The sequence below is a fragment of the Mastigoproctus giganteus genome, chromosome 8 (assembly GCF_048544385.1).
Source record: "Mastigoproctus giganteus isolate SK-2022 chromosome 8, ASM4854438v1, whole genome shotgun sequence".
NCBI lineage: Eukaryota > Metazoa > Arthropoda > Arachnida > Uropygi > Thelyphonidae > Mastigoproctus > Mastigoproctus giganteus.
Window position 1 is genome coordinate 212,559,388 of NC_143582.1, and position 23,133 is coordinate 212,582,520.

Consider the following 23,133-nt stretch of genomic DNA (forward strand, 5'->3'; position numbering starts at 1 on the left):
AAGAGAATCCACTGAAAGTGGATTCTCTTTTAATCTGAAACAAGTGGCTTCCGAATCGTTCCGTCGACAACGTCGTGATTGGAACTCGACGTTCACGACAGTGGTGTCGTGAACGTCGTATCTAGTGTTGGAAAGATTACTTAAGTAAATAAAGTGTTAATAAGAGTAGAATTGTTTACAGAAGATGCGAACCGCTTGATGAATCCTATATTTTTGTATGCTCGAAATGTGATGCTATTTATGTGTATTTGAAAAGAACAGTTATAGGTAAAGATCTTTAATTTAATGGTTTGATTTATACTATAAGTAAAGTGACTTCTGCGGTCGGCAAAGGTCATACTCTGACATATTAAATTGTTTTTAACCGCCTTGTTATCAAACATATATGAAAAGTAGCATTGCTCCTTGTTATGTGAGCAATTAAATATTTTTATGTCATTGGCATACATTAGGGTCCTAACACCGCGTGGGAAATTAATTTTGGTTAGGTCATTGGTATACATGTTAAATAACAAGGGTCCGAGCGAAGATCGTTGAGGAATACTTGGAACTCCTCAGCGATTGTTAGGGATGTAAAATTTTTTGAGTAGTGGTCTATGATCTTAATTTGGTATTTCTCCGAGTGATATGGCCAGTTAGCCAGTCTAATAAAGGAGGTATAATTCCATATAAAACCATATTTACACAGAGAGAAGAGTAACGCTGACTGTGGAGGCGCATTCCCCGCGACCAAATAGTACTAAGAAAAGTAGTAAGACAATCTCGTTAGACATCTCTGCAAAACATAAACTAGGAGTTTAAGTCATCAACAGGGGTTGATATCTATATAAACACACTACGTACCAAGATGCACACTTCGTTTTTCATAAAAGAGCAGCGGCGAATAATCCAAACATAACCAACCGCAATCAGCGGTTTCACCTTGCAAGGTGCAACGAACGCCATAATTGTTCCATAGAGCAATGCAAATCGGTTCCATGGAATGACGAATTTCACCACACCCTATTCGGATCAGACGGGCGGGTGGAGGATGTCTGGAGAACGACTGCTGCTAGAATGCAGTGTGCCAACAATGAAGTTTACAGAAGGGTTATGGCGTGAGACTGTTTCGTATGGTATGCCTTAGAATCTTTAGTGGTTATGCAGGGAACAATGAATTCCAACACCTACCTTAACATTTCGGAGAATTTCATATTCCTTATGATGTATCAATTCTTTGGTGTTAGACCAATGTTTGTTTCAACAGAATAAAATCCAATGCCGTAGCACCAATGCTGTTCAAGAATGATAGGCCTGGCGTAGCCGAGTGGTGGAGGTCGAGAGTGCAGTAGCATTTGCTCTTTGAGTGGACCTGGGTTCAAGCCCGTGACTGCTAAATACGATTGAAATCGGTATTGACGATTTATTGTAAACTCCACTGACCTGGTGGTCGTGGCGGAGTATAAACAAGAACATTCATGGACATGAGTATACCATGTACACTCATGTACATGAGTAGAATTACGAGAGTACACTCATGTACTCGTGTAAACCTATGGGATGAATTGGAACCAAATCAGCACATCCACATCAGTAGCGCAAATGATACTGTTCTGCGGGATGAATGGAGGACTATACCTACCGCAGTCTGTCGTTCGGTTTCACAATGACGTCATTGTGAAATCGACACATGTCCGAATTCTTTTTGGAAGGTAGTGTTAATAGAATCTGCAAATTATACATTTGATAATTTCTTTTCTCTTTTAAAAGATTACAACCTCGCTATTACACCATCACAAAAAACAGTTTGTTAAGTGTGGTCTTTTGGTGTTTTTTGTGATCATGTAACAGCAAGATTAAAATCATTGCAGATCCGAAGATCAAAATATCATCTGTGAAATGTTGATTTATGGGCTCTATTAACAATAACTGCGTTCCAAAAACTTTACATAGGTGAAGTGATTTCAATTCAAGTATTTTGATTTCGTATCTAAGCATTCTGAAATATATTTAAGAAAGTCTGTGAGAAAGTTTCGGCCACCCAGGAAAATCCGCTTAGCCACTGTATGTGAGAGAGAGAGAGAGAGAGAGAGAGAGAGAGAGAGAGAGAGAGAGAGAGAGAGAGAGAGAGAGAGAGAGAGAGAGAGAAGCGTATCCGCCTTCCGGAAACCAATATTACACATGAATTAGGACGCACATGACAAAAGGTGAAAAAGCCCTGTCGTTTATAAACACGTACTTCCTTCACTGCATGTGACCAAACATTACTTCTAGGGTGTCGCTTTTCCTTGTTTAGAGTATAGAGAAAAAAAAAAAAGCTGCAGGAAATGGCTTAACATAAGGCCTGCTAAAGCAGCTGTTTGCTCAAGTGCGAAGTGCAGATAGCTGTAAGAATCTTCAGAACATATATTTGTCGCAAATATTTACATTCACCTAGAAGGGTCACCCACGCAGTCGTCGTTCGTGAACTATTCTGAGAAAAGAAGCACAAAACCTTTCTCAAGCAAGTCACGTATTTCTAAATCGATGTTCTCAGTGCAGTTCATAAGTTGAACAAACTTCTGATTTTCAATTTCGAATTATATTCGTAGAATTATTTCAGTATTTATACTACGCAGGAAGGTTTATCTTAGCTTGTTTTTCTTTGTTTGTACGTACCACCAACAGGTATTCTCTTTTTAGAAATAATCAGCGAGTAATTGCAGAGGATTAGGATCCTACCATTCCTGTAAATTCAATAACCAAAAAGGAGAATGAAGTCACAGAAATTAATCGCCAATAGTTCCATCATTTTAAAAGGATGAAGATCATGTGCAGAAGGTATTTACAATATAATATATGAAATCAGAGTGGCTCTGCTTCAGCCACAAGAAGACGCAATTTTGTTACGTACTAGAGAACACATAACAACATCACGTCAACAGTCCAAAGAGATGAAATAACATGTTTTGAAAACTTGGTGCCAATCTGACTTTTTCTTAATGTTTTAGCAATGCCCAAACATCTGAGACGTAGCGAAATTTAAAATTTTTTTTTTTTTTTTTATATTGTACTCAAGAAGGAAGTGTTTGCCAGAATTTCCCTACGTGATGTTCACGTTAAGAGAAAGGGAAACGGATGCACAGGGGACATGAATTAACTTATCGAGATGACATTTAGTATCAAGGTTCAAAGGAATAGTCTACATAGGTGCTGAAATTTTGAAAAGAAACAGAGTGCTGTTCCAGATTCATAGCAACGTTTCCGTGGGAGAGATTGGACACTATGAAATTGGAATTGGAAAAAAATCTCCACAGAAACCAACAGAACAATTGATGAAAATTTGGTGTTTATCAAACTTTTTCTTCTAAAGTAATGCCCAAATCATAATTACATTTATATAATTCCTTTTGGAGGGTGGAGAAGGAGTTTGGAATTGGAATTGGTCTTAAAAGCTTTCCAGGGACCAATGAAACATACGCTGAAAATTTTGTATTCGATTCGGATGTACGGCGTTACATGAATGTAATGCTTGAACATCGGAAAGTACTAGAGATATTTGTTAGAGGGGGAGGGAAACTGAGAACTGTCGAATCGGAATTGATCCTAAAACCTTTCTAGGAAATAAGAGAACACGCTAAAAATTTGGCGTTCGGTATGACCGTTATTTTATTTATTTATTTAATTTTTTTTTTTGGTTATATTCCAGATTATGTTTACGCCTTCGGAGGAAATGGCTTCTTTTGCTTGAATCCGTCCCGAATTACTGGCGTAAACTAACCTAACCTTTTTTTTCACTAGCCAAAAATGAAAATCTATTAAAAAACCCACACTTCTTTTGCTTGAATCCGTCTCGAATTGGGCCCGCAACGCGGCAACAAGGTGTACCCATAATCTGGAGTTAGCCTTTTTTTTTTGTCCAGTAATGGTTAAACATCTCAAACATCTCAAACATCCTCCTATTTATGTACAGAGATAACTCCAAATTTTACGAAAATATAAAATTTCATCCGTCTTTTGAAACTCGAGTTGCAGATGGACATGATGAAGACAGTAGGCGCTTTATATATTGAGAGGGCGCATAAAAAAGAAAATCATCGGAGTGAGAAAACTAATGCTCTTCACCAGTGTTATTTATTTATTTTATTTATTTACGAACTTCTCACCCACAGGGTGTGCAGACGCTAGATAATGGCGAGAAAGCTGAGCATTATAGAGAATCAATACAAAGCGGTCACTAGTATTGCAATATTGAAATAGAGAGTAATTTCTTATACATAGTTTAAGAGTACATTAAGTTATCACTGAATTATGACCAACTACCTAATACCATGTTGGGCCACCGTTCGCACGGATAGCAACCATATTCAACTAGGCATTGACTCCACTAGATGCCTGAAGACATCCGTAGGGATCTGTAGCCATGCTGCCAGCAAGGCTTTCCACAGTGTCAGAATGGATGACGGTTACGTGTTCATATGCCTCACTTCCCGTTCCAAAACAACCCACAGGTGTTGAATTGGATTGAATTCAGGCGAATTTGGAGGCTAATTAAGATGGGTGATATCTTCACTGCGTTCCTTGAACCACTCGTGCACAGTGCATGTTGCATTTTTTTCCCGGACAGCAATGCAACATGATTGTTGTTGTTGTTATTTGGTGTTCTAGGAGCATTAGCAACTAAGGCCATATTGCTCCGGGGATATGCGGTGGTCATTCCCTGACCTTTCCGCATCCTCCGTATTTGGTGGATCACGAGCTCGAACCCCGGTCTAATCAAGAAGCGTGTGCTACGTACTGCTGCTCCTGCCCACCTGGCTACGGAGGCGCCTAATGCAACATGAAAAGGATCACCTGATCTTTCAAGAGCTGGCGGTAGACCTCACCAGTGAAACGTTGGGCCATACACAATGGAGGTCCTAGTTTTTGCCAGCAACACTTCTCCGTATTAAGCAACCACTGCCATCTGCCTGGATAGTTAGTTGGCACTTATGCACCATGGGTCCGTGGACTCGTGTTACTTACTCTGCATACGAAGGCGTCGGTCGGCGTGTTGCACCAGGTATACGGACTTTTCCGACCAGCATAGTCGTTTCCAGTCCTCCACTGTCCAACCAGCGTGTTGTTCATACCACAGCATTCGCCGTCGCTGATGGTCAGCGGTGAGAGAGAGAGAGAGAGAGAGAGAGGTGTTCTTGGGTCGTCGCTATGGAGCCCATAGGTGTGAGTATGCGGTGCATCGTCACTTGGGATATTGTTCTTGCATTCCCATATTGTATTGAGCTGTCAGTTCTCGAAAGTGACCTGCTGTTGAGGCCGTACAATGCGCTGCACCTTCGCTAAGAACATCCATCTTGCGTAGTCCTATAGTCCTTTACAGTTCTGTCAGCGGGAGGTGATTTGACCCGTTTGACACCATTTTTGGTACATTTTAACCAAAGTGGGCCGTGAACAACCGACAAGACATGCCTTTTCTGATATGAGGTACCCGATGCACGAGCTTCCACAATCATGCACTTTTGGAACTCCGTGATATCTGTACTAAGTCCCATAACTACTACTTTGTCACTTTGACTTGCACGACCACATGCAAATTACCACAGCTCTAGTGTACGAAGTCGTTAAATTTTTTACTGCGAGATATGCGGCATAGTCCATTATGGATGGGGTGGTCATAATTCAATGATTACTGAATGTATATGTGTACGTATTTCGTTCATAATATATTTGATTCGCAAACGGTAAATGAAAATTTTACGTGATTAAAAGTCAATTTTATTGAATAAAATTATTCACTCATTCAAAGAAGAAAATAAACACTGTGTAGCGCGAAAATATTCTTTGTCAACTGAGATGATGACGAAGTAAGTCTCTTAACTATTAATCATAATGGAATGAATTAATAATAACCTCCCGAATATAAACATGTGCGAATCTAATAACTGATCATTGGTGTGATTCCATTGGTGTGAGTATAATCGAATGAATCAAATGATTTGACAGAATCGAATGAATCGATTATGCCCATTAGTATTTATTTATTCAGTTTTAAACACTGTACGGCGTTTACGCCAAAAGGGTGCAATATCGACACCTATTTTGATTAGCTAGCAGGGTTACATTGACATAATATATGGGTTTATTAATACATAGTAGAACAAATGAGATTACATACAAAAGTGTCTGACAGCACCAGGGGTTTCCCCCATCTCCGCGTTGTGTACTCTGTTTGTGTAGCACAGAACTCTGTGAAGACAAAGAACCCTGTGTTAATGACATTAAACGTACACGATCTGACGATTTGTTGGAAAAAGACAGGACCATGCTGAGGAAATGCCGCGAGCTAGGCCACAGTGCCTATGTGTCTGCAATTCTGCCCAGACACGATAGAAGGGATTATATGTTAAAAGCCTTGTGGATTAACTCAAGACTTGAAGGACTCTGCAAGGCTTTAGGGGGGAAATTTCTATCAGCATGGCCCACACTTGTATTTAGAACGAATTTGTTTTGTAGAGACGGGACACACTTAAACAAAGGTGGTGCAAAAGTTTTTGCCAGTATTATTGAGGATACCTTAAAGGTTCAGGAAAACTGCTAGTTAGGGGGAATGTGGGTAATACTGACACGCGTTTATCTAATAATGTTGGTCAAAGTAACTCTTGAACATACCTGAAGCGTTCTTATCTGTTACCCCAACTGGACATTATCTAGATGTTCTTGGGGCAAAAACGTTTCAAGTGAGCGGTTAGCTAATACCAGGGAAGCGAGCCTAAAAAACTTCAAGGGTTGTGTTAGGGTTGTTAAATATAAAAGAACAGTAAGTCTTAATTGTTTATATAGTAATGTTAGAAGTGTCGGCAATAAAATGAGCGAATTCGAACTGCTGGTTAAAACAAGTAATGCTGACATAATAGGGCCTACGGAGACGTGGTGCCACCCGGAAATTGGGGATGATGAGTTTCAGTACGGCTTGTATAATGTATTTAGGAAGGATAGGGCAGATAGAAGGGGTGGTGGGGTAATGCTTCTTACTAGAAGCGGCCTGAGTGCGACGATAGCTTTCCCGGATTCAGATGTTTCACATGCTAATATAGAAACTGTATGGTGTGAGATAGTTGGAAACAAAGGTATAATGCGAGTAGGAGTAATCTACAGACCAGGTGATGGTGAAGATTAAAAGCCTCTACATGCAAATGGAATGGGCAAGTAAGCGTTAATGTCTTATTATGAGTGATTTCAATTTGTCTCTAATTGATTGAAGTAAATGGGAAGGAAACTCGACATGGGGAACAAAATATTTAAATCAACTAGATGACTGTTATTTGTATCAACATGTCAGGGAAAGTACTAGAGAAAAGAATATCCTAGACCTCATCATCACCCATGAATCAGATGACATAACAGGGCTGACAGTAGAGGAACCAATAGCAGGAAGTGATCACGGAGTTCTACAGTGGATGATGATGAGAGAGGTAACAGTAGTAAAACAGTAGTAGTGAAGGAATGGTTTATAATTTCAGAAAAGGAAATTACGATGCCTTAAGGTACTACATGGCCTCTATTAACTGGGCCGATATCGCACAGAGAATGAATACATTTGAACTGTGGTATGCTTTTAAAACATTAATCACAGATGCCTTGAATGCGTATTTATCATTAAAAAAATACTCCACGAGGAGGATTCCAAGTTGGATGAATAGTGAAGTTGCAACATTACTTGAGCAGAAAAAGATGGCATGGAAAGGTTGCAGAGCAATAAAAAGTACTGAAGCCTATAACAGCTACAAGATGATCTGTAATAGAGCCACAGAAAAGGTTCGACAGGCAAATGCAGTTTTTGAGAAATCACTAGCAAACAGAGCAAAGAGGGGGGGGGGGGGGGGTGGATAAGGAATTCTTCACATATATAAATGCCAAGAAGAGTAGGACAAACAAGATCGGACCTTTACGTAAGGGAAAGGGGATAGTATTAAATACACTAGCTGCCGTTGCAGATGAACTCAACAGTTATTTTGCATCGATATTTACAGAAGAAAACCCTTTTGTGGCTATGGGAAATTGTGGGAGCGAAGTTGAAAAATATGTAATTAATGATATTGAAATTTCGCAAGTTTATTTAATGAAAAAACCTTCGAGCCTACAGGCCAGTAAGGCTCCTGGAGTTGATGGAATATATCCTATAATCTTAAGGGAGGCTGCAAGTGAGTGCATTGAACCATTGAGGCTAATTATGCGAGCATCACTAGACTGGATTGGAAAAGTGTCCATGTATCTCCCATACATAGGGGTGGTTCTAAGAGTGAAGTGGGAAATTATCGACCTGTCAGTCTGACTTCAGTAGTAGGGAAAATCATGGAGGCAATGATCAAGGGTGGAATTCAGGATCATTTGGATAGAATTTAAATTCTCAAGGATACTCAGCATGGTTTTGTAAAGGGTAAATCATGGTTAACAAATCTGGTTTGCTATTTTGAAAGGGTTACTCATGAGCTGGATTTAGGGAATAATTTCGACATTGTTTATTTAGATTTCAGCAAGGCTTTTGACTCAGTCCCACATGAGCGGTTGCTTTATAAGCTGGAACAGGTTGGAATCACTGGGAAAATCCTTAGATGGATAGAAGGATGGCTTCAGGGCAGGAGGCAGAGGGTTGTGATAAATGGTTAAAGATGGTAGTTACATCTTTAACTAATTCCCACATCAGTACATTGTGATCACTGTCACTCAGTGATCACAATGGTTCCTTTATATGAAAATTCTGAATGCATGAATAATCACTGATGATAATCAGATCAAGAGTATTACTCCCTCTGGTTGCTTCTCGAACAGGCTGCTATTGAAAACAGTCATCCAATAAATCCAAAAAAGACTTGCGAGTGACCAACCCACAAATTCCAGTCAATATCTGGAAAGTTAAAATTTCCCATTATAAGACATTCTGATTTACTAGCCCACTCTATTTCTCTGCACAATTGCTCATTATACTGATCAGATTCATTAGGCCTATAACACACACATACTCTAATTTTTCCTTTCCTAGTGCTTATGTCACGCCAAACAGACTCAACATTGCGTTATCCACCAAAATCAATTGGATGCATTTCCTTAGATTTTATGTGTTTCTTAACTAACAGCATAACCCCTTCTCCCTTCCTGCCCTGTCTATCGTTTCTGTACACATTGTACTCCCCAATTTCCAACTCTGCACGCTTATATCTGTGTGACACCACGTCTCCGAAACCCCAACAATATCTGCATTTGATGTCTTGACCAGCACTTCAAGCTCATCAAATATATTAACTATACTCCTAGCATTGGTGTACATGCAAGTATACATGCACCAGTTTCTACTCTTAGTTACCCTAACACAGTCCATGTATTTATTTGATCCACTATGACTCTCGACCGTCCCGGAAATCTCCACTGCCTTACTTTCCATGCTGCTGCTCATTCCAATAGAAGCAGTGCAAGAATCAGTTTTGCCTCTGCCTTCGGCCACTGTTAACCTTTCAATCTGTGTCCCCCCCCCTCAAGCAAGCAGTTTTCCGACCCACCTAACACTGCCCGATAGCATCAGCAAATATTCTTGCACCCTTTCTATTTAGGTGTACCTCATCCTTGTAGAAGCAGTCTCTCCTGTCAACAATCACAGACCAGGCTGAAAAAAATTTCACCCCTTGGGCCTTGCACAATCTCTCCACGGCCGAAGTGATCGACAAGGCTCTCATCATATACTCCCTCCTATCGTGTCTGGGCAGAAATGCAGTCACTTTCATATTCAACCCTAACTCGCGACTTTTTTTCCAACAATGACCTGTACTTGTTGAGTAAATCTGCAGATCTTTTACTCTTAATGTTATTAGTTCCAACGTGTACAACAATATTACCTTCTGTGCCCTTAAAGGTGATGTCTATTCTACAATGTCATCACCTTTTGCCCCTGGCAGACATAACCTGGTCCTGTTCCACCTACCCTTGCACAATATATTTCCCGTCTCCCTGACAATAGAGTCAACAACAATAACTAGTTCCTTTGGGACCAGCGCATTCTGCCTTGGGGATTGCCGTTGTATTACCTGATGCACAGAAGTGAGCTCTGCGGTTGAGCTGGAGAACTGAGAGCTTGATGGGTCCCTCATATTAATTTTTTCGAGGGCATTTACCCTACACCTTAAGCTCTCATAGACACCCATCAGAACGCTGAGTGGGCGCTTAATTTCTTGACACTCTAGCCATCTAGCACACAAAGACATTTTTCTTTAGCATTAGCATTAGCATTAGTAGAGGCATATGATGCAAGAAAGCAAGCTTATGCAGAATCAGCCAAAAAAAAGAAAACTTCCACTTCACCTCTCCGTTCGTTCGAAATACCTGTCCAGCTGAGCCTTAAATTTATTTAGGCTATCAACTTCCACAACAAGGGATGGAAATCTGTTCCACCAACCAACTACCCGCTGGCTAAAGGCAAATTTCCGCACACCTATCCTACATCTGTCTTTCCTCAATTTGAATTTATGCCCTCTCAGGTGATTATTCTGAGCAAGAGGGAGAATCCCATCAGCATTGAGCATGCTCAAACCATTCAAGGCTTTATACACCTCTATCAGATCACCTCGCCAGTGCCTAGTCTCCAGACACTGTAATTTGCAAAACTTAAGCCTTTCTTCGTAAGAGCAACCCTTTGTTCCATTCACTAATCTTGTTTCCCTTCTCAGTACTCGTTCCAGCAGCTCTACATCTTTCTTGAAATGAGGCCTCCAGACCTGTATACAGTACTCAAGGTGTGGCCTGACAATTGCCTTATACAAGGAAATAATCACCTCCTTATCCCTACTAGAAAAATTCCTATATATCATTGACAAGACACCATGAGCTACTCTTGCAGTCCGTCTGCACTGCTCAGTGAACTTCATATCTGCCTGCACAATTACCCCCAGGTCCTTTTCATTCTCTACCACTGTTAGTATAGTACCACAGAATTGATACGTTGCTCTGGGGTTACTGTTTCCCATATGTAGTACTTTACATTTGTCAATGTTAAACTTCATTTGCCACCTCTCAGCCCATCTGCTCAACAGGATCTTTCCAGATCCTGTTGCAGCAGCATAGCGTCAGTAGTGTCTTTAACAACCCTGCCAACATTTGTATCGTCTGCAAACTTGGACATTAAGCTTGATATACCATCATCAATACCATTTATAAATACAGAAAACAATAATGGACCCAACACTGAACCCTGAGGGACTCCACTAATAACATTAGTCCACGATGAGCAGTATCCATTGATTACCACTCTCTGTCTTCTCCCACTCAACCACCCCTTTATCCATAGCAGCAGGCACCTCCGTAGCCAGGTGGGAAGGAGCAGCAGTGCGTAGCACACGCTTCTTGATTAGACCGGGGTTCGAGCCCGTCACCACCGAATACGGAGGATGCGGAAAGGTCAGGGAATGACCACCGCATATCCCGGAGCAATATGGCCTTAGTTGCTAATGCTCCTAAAAACCAAATAACAAATAACAATCCATAGCAGCAATTTGCCTCCAATGCCACACTGCTCCTATTTGCTCAGCAGTCTTCCATGTGCAGCAGTATCAAAAGCCTTTCTAAGATCCAAATATATAATATCAAAGTTATTCCCTGCATCCAGTTCTTTAGTGACTGCATCATAGTATCCAATCAAATTGGTCAGGCAAGACTTTCCCTTCACAAAACCTTGCTGTGTCCGAGCTAGAACTGAAGTCTTGTCTAGATGATCCTGCAGTGCTTCTTTAACCAGTGCCTCCATTAATTTTCCTGGAACAGAAGTTAAACTCACAGCCTTTGTGTCAGCCTTTGATCCTCTTTTGTGAATTGGGGTCGCATTGGTACATCTCCAGTCTATGTGTACCTCCCCTGAGTCCAAGGAAGTTCTCATAATTATGGCTGAGGGTTTGCTTACTTCCTTTGCTGCCTCCTTTAATATAACTGGATAGATTCCATCTACCCCAGGTGCCTTTTTTGTGTTTATCTTCAACAATTTCTCCTCCACTTTACTCTCAGTTATTACAAGATTATCTAGCTTACTGCCAGAGTTGATTACACCTCTGGCATTCCCCTCGCTGAGTAACTCCTCATGTGTGAATGTCGATGCAAAATATTCATTTAGTTTGTTAGTTACCTGAGCAGGATCATCAACTGTTGGACCATCGATATCAAGTGGATCAATCTGATTCATCCCCTTCCTTCTAGAGTTACATAAGTAAATAACTCTTTGCTGTTTTTCTTTGCATCCTTTGCCAAAGATTTCTCGTAATCTGCCTTCGCTTGCCTAACCTCCTTTGTAACTTGGTAACAGATCAACTTATATCTATCATAGGCTTCTGTGTCACATATTAATTTATATGTATCCCATGCATTTTTCTTCTCTGTCATTGGTCCATTAGTTCATCTGACACCCATTTAGGCGTAAACCTTGAACAATATTTCTTGGTTGGTATGTAAAGCCTAGTAGCTTCCAAGATAAGTTCTTTGAAAGCATTCAAAGAACATTTTGAAATTGCTGTTGGTAACATCATCAGTTGGTCCCACTGTATAGAATTTAAATACTGTCTCAGACCATCGTAATCGCCTTTACTAAAGCAAAAACCCATCCCTTGGCTAGATCAAGTCCCGTTTTAGAAAGTTCAGCAAACATTTCATATTTCGCACATTTTTTGAGACTGTGATGCGTTGGAGAATCAACCCCCTTTGTTTATCCCCCGAGTCACAGCGCTCTCGCACGTCTGTGATCTTTGCTTCGCAGCTCTAGTCTGGGTCATGATTTCCGTTTAAATACAGTTTAATTAACAATGGAATTTAATAAGATTAATAGATATTTTTGATTAATTGATAATACTATACTAAGCTAACAGATTCCTAATTCAATGCTTCGTATTACGTTATACCTTATGCTATCAGATCGAGATATATACGTTGCGCTATTTGTTATCGATTACAATATGGCGACTACTTCAACAATATTGGCACCAACACCGGGAGTCGTAATTTCCAAAAATCACTAGTTAAATTCAAAATAAGAAGCTAACGAACGCTACTAAACCTATTTAATATTTTTGTAAAACACAATGTAGTATATTAATGAACGAAGAATACGGTAAAATTATCAAAATACTTATCCGTTTACAGCAGCCAAAAATCCAGCGACTGTCTTCCGCGACCAGAGCGCCCTCTGATATTGTATGATAATTTTGACGTTCTTTATGCTGGTAATTTTTTGTTTGATATTCCAAAGTGCTACTAATATTTTAATTTGTTTTCTTTGAAATGGTGGAGAAATGTAAGGTTCTCATCCGAGATTTGTATTTTGAATTTGGGTGTTGTTGATTGGGATAGTTATGTTATTCGTCTGTTATTTCTTAGTAAATGTCATTTGCGCTGATTTGCTGTGTATAATTTCCGCAAAAATTACACTAATAGTAACTACTAATCATTCGTATGAATGAAATGATATTAGTAACTGCTGTGATCTGAGTAGGCGCCGTGGCTTAGTTGGTTAAAGCGCCTGTCTAGTAAACAGGAGATCGTGAGTTCGAATCTCACCGGTGCCTTAGTAGTTACTTTTCATTATTTTTGGCCGCTGTAGCCAAGTGGTCACGCGGAAGGGTACATAAGTACACGTGCTTTGAGTGCCGGAGTTCAAGTCCCTGACTGCTAAATGTGGTGCTGTTTCTCGTATTCTATCGATCTTGTGAACTCCTGTGACCGTGTGGTCGTCCCGGAGTATAAAGAGAAACTTTTAACATTTATATTAGTATAATTGAATGATTTGTCATAATCAAATTAATCGAATGATTTCCATATTCTAATGAATTAAATGAATAGTAGTTAGTAACTGCTAATCATTCAACTAATATGAATATAATCGAATCAGTCGATTATAAACTCTTGATTACGCCCATTACCAGTTGCAAGTGCTACAACTACTTTTTGAATAAATCGCCTAATATTCTTTGGATGGGCTACATGCACATCTGATAGGTTCATAGCCCGTATGAATAATATGGTATGAGTCGATTGTTTAAACAAGGTATCATTTTCATGTCTATCTTTTCTTTGTAAAACTAGTTAAATTTTAACAAGGAAGAATTTTACAAAATACAAGTACAGTATATGAAAGCCATCCATCAAATGTAAATATCTCGAGGGCAAGACAGGACACCACCTGCTGAACGACAGTATGGCAGAGCAGCCTGCTTAAAATTACTTAGTCTGGCCCTTAACGGGTATATAAATTTAATATAATATTCTGATAAACCTCATAAATACACTCGCCTTTAGCTTTTCCATTTATATTACACAAGAGAGGCTGCCATTCCAAGTTCTTTGCTGATTATATTTTTTTAATCTGAGCAGGAAACCAGGAAATTTAGATGCGGAAGAAAATTGTATTCCGTATATTTTCTTGGGTAAAATAACGCAACAAACTTCTCTAAATAAGAAATTGTTCTAAGTGATTAAGCTGAACCTGGAAATGACCCAGCGAGACGCGTAAAAGTTTCTCAGGAACACTATAAAACTAGGTGAAGAAGCAAGAAGAGATATAAACAGCCAAATGGTGGGCGGTGTATAAACCATCTTAGCCGATGCTACTGCCACACATCCGGTTTCTCTCTATTCCAGCACTTCATTTTGTTTTCTCCATTACTTTCACTCTTTTCAAGGTCGTAAACTAAGATGGTAAGCTTCGGAAAAATGTCTGGAACATAAAAGTTGCTTTTTGAGACAGAAGACAAGAAACAAGGTCTCAGAGCCACTCCCACACACTTTTAGATAGCTATTCGTTTTATGAGACTGGCATCAACGAATTAGTCATACGTTTAATGCCCTCAAGCACGATGTGTATTCCCAACTTCGAGATCCCACTGTAACTTAACAACGCAGATTGGTCTCACTGTTGAATTTGTGGCACAAATTTTTACTGCAGGTTAGAAATGAAATATAAAATATAACTGCAAAGCGTTGTAGACAATAGAATGATAGTAATAGTGTTAGAAATGGGTTATAAACGAATTTCAAATCTCTGATGTTTCTGTTATTAGTGGTAATAGTGTTTTCGCTTAAAATATATTTCGGAAGAAGCACCACATGATGTTCTTTCCAAATTATAATTATTATTTTTATTCGAAAATTTATTTTATTTTTATCTAGCTGTTGCTATGGAAGTTTCTGGCTCAAGGAACATATGTTTCGGCCACATTTGCGCCTTTTATGCAGCTTGCTGCATAGAATTACCTCAAACATTTGCGAGCCAAACAAAGGTATCGTTTGTAAAATATTTTACAAAAAAAAAAATCGACATTTTATAAACCGGAAATATTAAGAAAGCAATCTTGCACTCGTATCACATTTGTCTTATAAGAATCCGTATAAAGAAAGGTTTCATTTCCCTCTTTATAAGATGTTTATAGGAAAATATTATCCTTTAACCTCGTTTTGCAGCCAGCAGGATTTAAATGCGTAGATAAAGTAATGGTCTTAATTCTCACAGCAGAACAAAATGGCCTTTGCAACGAGTTACTGTGATATTGCACTACTTTTGGCAGATCCAAACGATGAGACACTACTGTGACAGTGTTTTAGAATTACTGGTCCCTCATCATATAGTAGATTAGTCTGTAGTGACAACATGCGGACAAAATAGTTGTACAGTTGTTCAGTATGAGCTGCAGTATATGAAATCAGAGTTTTAAAAGTTGCAATATAGTTGAAGCTTATTACAACTTTTTCAAATCACTAGAGACCATCTTCTATCTGATGAGGGACCAGTTAGCTCTGAAACAGACTCTCATAGCAGGTCTCACCTTTGAAAAATTATCAGTTAACCTATTGGTGAAGCCAAACCTAGTGCAAGTTTGCCCATTTAAAAGTAGTGCAATACCAGGGTAACTCGTTATAAAGGCAGGTTTGTTTGCTTTGAAGGTTAAGGTTGCTGCAAAAGAACAAAATAATCCTACAAGATAACTGCATTTGCAAATTACAGCTATGTGGCTGGTCATGCAGCGCTTACATGAGCTGGTGACCAGTTTGACGTCATTTATTATTATTATTATTAGCCCTATGGTGCAAGGAAGCCTGAGGCTTATGCTGCACCAGCCAAAAAAAAATTTCCGAGTTACCCTGAAAGAGAGAGAGAGAGAGAAGTAGAAAGAAGTCACCAAGAAAGAGAATGATGATATCCAGCTGAGGACCCTGGGTTTGCCAAGCCCATACTCACCAGATGTGAACCCCTGGGGTCATGCAGAACAGCTGAAAGCAGAGAGAGAGAGAGAGAGAGAGAGAGAGAGAGAGAGAGAGAGAGAGAGAGCGAAAATGCCCAGTGAGCTGTATTAAATTTGTTAAAAATCAATATAATATATTTCATCAACTGTATGATAGTAGGGAGAAAAACAACGGTGTTGGTCGGGCTCACTCAATTAGCTTTCCTCTCCGTACTAACGGTATGGAAGAGGAGACCTAGTCGGTGGTCTTGAGCTCCCTATTTTTTTCTCTCTACTATAGTTATAATATTGAAAAAGATGAAACTTTGCGATCTTTGTGAAACCTTAGTGATTTTTCCACAGTACTTATTAAAATCGAAACGTAAATTGATAAAAATTTACCCTGTTATGATTATTCTGTAAGAAGATTACAATAGTTAATTTTTTAATCGTTTAATTTTTTTTCACTGGGAAAGTATTTTTTCTCTGAAGTATATTCATTAATGTGCTCTGGTACTACTTTCTTAGGTGTGTATTTAAAATTAACACTACAGTAGAGTACATTTGCTGTGGCTGTTTATTGTCACTTGTTTACATTTAACAAACTGGACTGTTATTTATATTGCAGCCACTAGTACTATAAAAGGCAGTCACCAAAAATATTTACAGATGCAAATAATTTTAATCGATCGTTTTCTTAATATTCATTGAAATATGTTTCTCTAATCTGTCTAAAATCCAGTATCTCCAAATCCACGAAGGACGCTATTCATAATGTAGTTGTATAAAATATAAAAATCTAAACAAAATAAAATATAAATACTTGAATTTAAAAACTTTAAAATAAAAGTTTTTTTTTTATAATTAAAATAGTAAAAGGGAGAACTGTATTAAAGTATGGTAGCTTTTAACAAATGAATGTATTCTTCAGCCATATTAACTTATATCCGACAGTCTTCTAATCGAGTTGTCAGGCAATAATGGACAATTGATAAACAGACATGAGTACTCGTATACACCATCATTGAGCCCTTGTGGGTAGAATAGTTGGTAGAATCACCGTCCTTTCCTCACTGGGTGGAAAAATACCTTAGTTCGAGTCCCGTCGATGACGTGAAGAATTTTTATGGGCTTTTTCACAACGTGGCTGTGTTAATCTATCTCGGGCGAGTACAGCATGGTTTTTTCTCCCGGAAACTTGGGGTTTTCATCTGGCAAACAGAAAATCGACTACAGAATACAAGCAATTTACAGACAGTATATACGGAGCAATATGCCCTTAGTTGCTGCTGCTGCTGCTCCTAAAACCCTACTACTACCCTGGTTTGCAAAATTTAAGTTATGTTATTTTTAGTTTTTAGGAGCATTAGCAACTAAGGCCATATTGCTCCGGCATATGCGGTGGTCATTCCCTGACCTTTCCGCATCCTCCGTATTTGATGGTCACGGGCTCGAACGCCAGTCTAATCAAGAAGCGTGTGCTACGCACTGCTGCTCCTTCCCACCTGGCTACGGAGGCGTGCAAAATTTAAGGACCAGTCAGGTTTTCACCTGTAGCTTCTCATAGGAGTGACCTGGGTATGAGAAAAGCATACCAAGGGAATCTCGTGAGGTACAGAAATGATGAAGGAAACAACACCGGCACAACAACCGAACCAAAACGGTACAGAGGGACTTTATTCAAAAATGGCAACATAGCACTGGCTGCCATGATACAGATACATAACTGCCAAAGATGAAACAAAGGGAAGAAAGAGGTGGTCCTCAGTAGGAGATATGGACACCCCTAATGTCGATGCAGGCTTTGCACCGCCCGTTCATACTTAGAACAATGTTGTTGATAAGTTCTTGCGGTAACATCGTCCATTCGTCTGTCAGCGCCATCTTCAGCTGGTGAACATTTTCTGGTGGGTGTGGATGTGCCGCTAGGCTTCTCCCCAGAGCATCCCTTATGCGTTCGATGGAATTTAGATCAACGGAACTGGCAGGCCAATCTATACGAACAATGTCCTCACTTTCCAAAAGCATATCAACAGCTGCAGTGCGATGGGGTGTGGCGTTATCACCATAAACACGAACTCGGGGCCAATGTTACCTCGGAACAGACTCACATGGGGAAGGATTACCTCAGTACAGTAGCGTGCACCGGTTACAGTACCGCCTTCCAGTATCTGGAGTTATGTACGTCCATCCAAGATAACGCCTCCCCAGACGAGATCACCTCGACCGCCATATCGATCCCTTTCAGTGATGTTTGCGGGGTGATACCGTGTGCCAACCTCTCTCTGTATTAGCTGACGTCCAGAATCGCTGCTGAGACTGAATCTACTCTCATCAGTAAAGAGTAGATTCAGTCTCAGCAGCAGTCTTAAGTAAAGATTTTGTGGTTGTACTACATAATCTTTATTTAAGGTACTCTCTACTACTGTTACACCATCATTGAGTCTATACCATTGTGTATCTTTATGATTGTATTCTAATGTAGAGAGTCTTGCAGTTGTATGACATTAGAATATAATAATAAAGAGAATGTCAGTCATATAATAACGGGGGCTCATGGTAATTCCTGTGTATAATGCAGGTTTATTTAATTAAGCAGATTATCAGACATAAGATCTAATTTAGAGAGGTAGCTTTCAATTTCTCAAAGGCTATCGTACTTTACTGCTGCTCCGCCTTTTAGCATTTTAATTGTATAGAGCTAACTAATAATAGGTACTTAACTTGTAACGGTATGGATTTAGAAGCTACTGTTATGAAGGATTTTAGGCACATTAGCAACACAGGTCATATTGCGCCGTTTATAATATGTCTGTAAATTACATCTGTTCCGTGGTCTATTTGATCTTTGCTGGACTCACATCTGGTGAGTATGGGCTTGGTGAGTATCCAGATCAAGACCTGGGTGCCTTGAGCTGGATACCATAATTCTTTTCTTTCTTGGTGATTCCCTTCTACTTCTGGCTTTCTCTCTCTCAGGGTAACTCAGTAATTTATTTATTATTATTTTATTTTTTTTTTTTGGCTGGTGCAGCAAAAGCTTCAGGTTTTCTTGCACCATATGGATAATAATAATAATATCTAGCGAGAGTTCTATAGTTGTCTGTCATCTCTGCGATTAACGTGCTTTCGTGCCTTGCTGTAGAACATATTCCTCTGTGAGGGCGCCTTAATCCGACGTTGGTCTCCTTGATATGTGGCGAGTCGAGTTACTTGTAGAATTGACACACTTTTTTTCCCTTTAAGCAAAACAGACTAGCGGGCCTCTCGTTGGTATGATAACGATGGTAATTAGAGAACCTTTCCGTGAATTACACAAGCCAATTAGGTAATTGAGGTTAGGTAAGAGAGAATTAAAATTGAGGAAGTTCAAGAAATAAAGTGAGCGAGGTGCAATAAAATATAGATTCAGGGTTGCAATATGAAAAGCTGGACGTTGTAAGAAAAGCGTTAGCATTAGTAGAGGCATACGATGCAAGAAAGCAAGCTTATGCAGCATCAGCCAACAAAAAAAAAAAAAAATAATAAATAAATTAAAAAAAATCCTCCCATTTCAGTCCTCCATTCGTTCCAAATGCCTGTCCAGCTCAGCCTTAAATTTATTTAGGCTATCAATATGGTAAGGTATATAAGAGTAAGAAAATATCTTAGGCTTATTAGTTCAGAATCAGTTTAGATTTGGACGAAAATATCTTGTATCGGAGATGTTAACAAATTTTAAGGGGTTTATTTGTTGTGAAAGAAAAGTCGTTCAAATTTTTCACATTTTCATATAATTGGATTCGCAGAAAAACAAAATGAATTTACTAGATAAACCGAAAAACTGTAGAAAGGAAAGAAGAATGAAAGAATTAATTTGGGATTGAGTAGTTTTACAAAAGGAAAGCAATCAAATGGATCATAAAGTGGTTGATTTTCCCTTGAGAGTCATAGTTTATTATGACAGCATAAAAAACTGATGAGATGAGATGATTGATCAAAGAATTTTTGAAGGACCATAGAAATATCCCCACGGTTTACAATATGTAAAAGAAACATTTTATATAGAAGGTCGAAATCGGATTTGAAGTAACTTGCAGAACGTTCTAACTTATATCATTTTTAAAATTATTTATTGAATAAAATCTGTAAAGAGTTTAAGAATCAGCACATGCGAAATTGTGTCAAAATCCAACTGTATTTTGTTACGTCTGGGAAATCTATATATTTAATACGGAAGCCGTTTTCTTTACTCAGTCAGTGTAAACGATAGGCTTAACCGATCGAGCTGGAAGTTGACTCAAATTGAAGACATTTCTTCCTAGGTGTGCACAAAGTTGTTGAAATTTAAAAATTCCTAATACAGTAGTTTTATTTTATGGAACGATCCAGTTTTGTAGTACAAACGAGAATAGTTCAACATTCACTTCATAGATAGAACCACAGGAAGATGTTAACTGTTAAACAAACAGTTGACTAAGTTGATAAGGCATTTTTTTTTTCTGATTAGCAATTTGCACTTTAATTATTTAACTGGTCAATTTGCACGTTCGCACAATCGTGTCCTTTTTTCCGAAAAAAATAAAATAATAATAATAATAATAATTAACTACTAACGCTACCTACCTTAAATGAAAAAAACTAATCATTACAATTCCATTGCACTGCTCGCTCAATATATGTCCCCATGTTGCGCATGCGAGCTCATACACTCATTGTCATTCGTTACGTTTAAAACGTATTTGAAACGAAATTGAATTAGCTAGGATTTAATTCAATAGGACCTAATCTAATATTTCATGACAGTTTGATTCCTTTTGTTTTTGGCCACAACCTTACTTATGTAAATGCCGTTTTGTCGCGTGCTATTCTTGCCGCAAAAAAATGACGTGTGTGAAAGAATCAATTTAGAAATTTTACAAATGATGCCTGGTGATTCATTACAACATAAGAGTGTTAACACAATTATATCTGAAGATACCAAAGAACTTTTGCGATCATCATCATCATCAGCCATTTTAATCCACTGCAGGATGAAGGCCTCTCCAGCAACTTTCCAGTTCCTTCTGTTTTGAGCACTGGCCATCCATTTACTACTCAAAAACTCATGAATTTCATCTATCCATCTCCGCCTTTGTCTTCCAGGTTTTCTTCTAGCTCCTCTTGGGTACCATTCTGTTATTTTCTTAGTCCATCTGTCATGTCTTCGAGCTATGTGTCCTGCCCAAGACCATTTTAGTTTTGATAAGAATGTCCTTTACTTGAGTTTGCTGCCTAATCCATGTGTTTCTCTTCTTATCTAACAGTCTGATTCCCAATATAATTCGTTCAATTCTTCGCTGTGTAGTTCTTATCTTCTCTTCCATTCTTTTGGTGAGTGCCCAAGTTTCACTTCCATAAGTCATGGTGGGGAGTATATATTGATTCATTATTTTACGTTTCAGACAAACTGGGATATTGCTCTTCAGTATGTGACTATATTTCCTGAATGCTATCCATCCAAAATTTATTCTTCTCTTGACTTCCAGCCATTTATCATTATTACAGCTAATAACTTGTCCCAGATAAGTATATGACTCCACCTTTTCAATTACTGCTCCTTCAATCATTATTTCGCTTTCCGTGGCATACTTGTTCATCATTACTTTTGTTTTAGCCATATTCATCTTTAGTCCAAAATCCTTACTAACTGTGCATAACTGATTAAGATTTTCCTCTAATTCTTTGGGATCGTGGCTTATGACCACAATGTCATCTGCAAATCGTAAATGGTTTAGGTACTCTCCGTTCACATTGACTCCTTTCTACGACCAGTCTAATCTTCTGAAAGCTTCCTCAAGGGCAGCAGTAAACAGCAGTAAGCTTCGGAGATATTGTGTCTCCTTGTCGAACTCCTTTCTCGATTTTAAATTTGCTACTGTCTTTGTCTAGTCTAATAAAGGATGTAGCATTCTCATATATTTTCTTCAAAATCATAATATATGGAGTATCTATGCCTTGTCTTTCCAGTGCCCGAAACATTGCCTTATGCTGTATGGAGTCAAACGCCTTTTCATAATCCACAAATGCCAGGCATAATGGTGTTTTATATTCATTTTCTTTCTCCATTAGCTGTGATATTACGTGAAGGTGATCCATAGTTGAGAATCCTGTCCTAAAGCCAGCTTGCTCTTTTGGTTGATTCTCATCAAGTATTCTTTCTAATCTGTTAGTAATGACCCTTGTGAACAACTTGTAGATATGGGATAACAAGCTAATTGGTCTATAATTTCCAATTTCTGATTTATCTCCTTTCTTATGCAGCAAAACTATGATTGCATTATTCCACTGCTTAGGCATCACACCTTTTCTAATGCACTTTGTGAAGAGCCTTGCCAGTTTTTGTGTTATGTCTCTTCCTCCCAATTTTAACAACTCTACAGTAACTTCATCTTCCCCCGGGGCTTTCCGATTCTTCATTTTCTTCAATGCATGTTCTACCTCATCAGGAAGAATATCGGGTATGTCGTATGTGTTGCTACTTTGCAATCCATCTTCCCCACTGCTGGTATCATTCCCTCGCTCCTTGTATAATTCTCTATAGTAGTCTTCTGCTATTTGAATTATGCCTTTTCTGCTGTTTATAAGTACACCATCGCTATTCTTCAGTTTCAGTATCATTTGTCTTTCTGTATTACTGCTCATGGCTGCTGATTTAAATCCTTTGTTTTCCCTTAATGCTTGTCCTACTTTTCTTGTGTTAAATCTTCTTATGTCCTCTCTGAGTCTCTTTCTAATGGCTTTGCATAACTCAGTATACTCAATTTTCTCCCTGTCAGTGTTTTTCTTGCTCTTCATTTGTCGTCTTTGGTTCATCATGACAAGTGTTTCTTGACTAATTTTTTCTTCTTTGGATTTCTGTTTCCCTATAGGTTTCTTGGGCTTCTTGGTCCATAACTTGTCAAATTTGTTCTTAAGT

The 23,133-nt window shown here is 38.8% G+C and overlaps 1 non-coding gene across 1 annotated transcript; it reads left to right on the forward strand.

Annotated features, from left to right (window-relative positions):
* Window positions 1-13,473: 13,473 nt before the first annotated feature.
* On the forward strand, window positions 13,474-13,547 carry TRNAT-AGU (transfer RNA threonine (anticodon AGU)). The gene has a single exon. It is a non-coding gene; the product is annotated as a tRNA-Thr (tRNA).
* The last annotated feature ends 9,586 nt before the right edge of the window (window positions 13,548-23,133 follow it).